Here is a 1,860-nt window from a genome sequence, read left to right as displayed (position 1 = left end):
GACTACTTAGGATAACTGCTCTTAAAGTGTAAACACATGGAGCTAATGGTTGCCCTTGACAAGTTTGTGTGTAGGGGAAGCTAAATTAAAATAGGTGCAGGAGAAAATGAAAAAGTAAATGGAGAGAACAAAGATGACTCATTTAAGGCATTTTTCCATTTAAAGGGAACAGAGAAGTGAGGTAGCAATTGGAAGAAGATGGGTCAAGGGAGGTTTTGTCTTGGATTTGTGTGTGTTTTTAAAGACAGGAAATATTACAGCTTGTGTTTATTAATGGGAGTACTTTAATAGAGAGGGAAAAGAAATGATGCAGGATGAAGAGAAGATAATTGTTGAAATGATATCTTTGAGCAGAAGACAGAGATTGAGGCTCAGGATATAAGGGCAGGAAAAGGATATCTGATACTAATTGGCTCCTATGAAATGTGATAGAATCTCTCTCCACTCCTTTTAATAAGAGGATTTTCTTTAATGAAACAGGCTTCCAGCCAGTTTTTCTTTTTCTAACTTGTATTCCAAACTTCAGATCAACCTATATTTTAAAATTTGTTTCAATACAGTAAAATATTTTAATACACTGTGTTTTTTCATAATAATTGGTGATACTTGCTCAGTGTACTTAATATCTAGCTAAGGTTAATGAATATTGTAAGTCAAGGGTCAACAGAATGATCTGTAGGACTACTGCAATCTCAGAACTCCTAAATTTGTGTCATGAAATGTTATTGCTACATAAGTGCCAAATAAGTGGTGTAGCCATTAGGTGGTAAGAGTTCCCTAAGGGTGAGACCATACACTGTGGTGTGGTGGGGAGACAAGGTTTCGTAGAAGAGACAGGACTAATCTAGACTTGAAGAACAGATTGCATTTGATTAAGATGACAGTGAGGGTGAAGGTTTTCTAACCTGCTGGGAGGTAGGAATTCACAAGGACCTTCTGTGGAATATAAGAGAAAATGTTGCAGACTACTCAGGGGAACAGTCAACCAGAACAATTGTGTTTAGGTACTCTGGTAACTTCTTGTGTACCAGTGGGCTGAGTTCTTTCCCAGTGATGACCTTGATATCCTCCTGAAAACTTAGACAAGATAACTCTAAGTTAATTCTGATAATTGACATGGAGACACAGGATAGGCAAGCACAATAAATAGATCAGTAAACTAAAAGCTATCATGTGAAACATTTTTTAGTGTCACTTCTAGAGTTTTTCTGTTTACAATAAGGACAATGAGAATTAAGGGTGTGTAATTGAGTTCAAATTAGAACTTCCTCTGATAAAGAAGAAAAACTAAGTATGCACCCTAAAGTAACACTAGAAAATGTAGCCAGAAGATTTTCTGATGTGAAAAATACATACTGTTAAATTGTATAATTTATTTTATTTTAATATTTAATGTGTTGCCCTTGTTGCTGTTCTGTGACACAGGAAGATTCAGTGGTACTTGTACTTTCTGCCGCATTTGGATCTGTAAGACCCAACGCTTGCATTAATTGGCAGCATGAGTATATATTATGATTGTGAAACATTGTTTATTTTTCTTTTTTAGTTTCAATACTTTATATCTCAAGCAAAATTAAGAGATGGCAGTATTCCATGATAAATTTATAAAATTTCCAGTCTTATCTATACACCATTCCTTAAACATCGAATGACCAGACATCCCAAGTTTCAATGTGAGATGATGGTGTCTGGTATTACTGTCTTAATTTACTAACTAGTTTGGAACTGTTAAGTATAAAATTGTGAATAATTCTTCATCTCACCAATTCCAATTGAATGTAACCTCATAGTTGTTTTCCCTCAGGGTGTAGGCCTTTTCCCCGGATCATTTGTTATGTCTTTAAAAAAGTATAAGTGAAG

Source organism: Mandrillus leucophaeus, unplaced genomic scaffold (assembly GCF_000951045.1).
Source record: "Mandrillus leucophaeus isolate KB7577 unplaced genomic scaffold, Mleu.le_1.0 Scaffold683, whole genome shotgun sequence".
Lineage (NCBI taxonomy): Eukaryota > Metazoa > Chordata > Mammalia > Primates > Cercopithecidae > Mandrillus > Mandrillus leucophaeus.
This window is presented reverse-complemented; position numbering follows the sequence as displayed.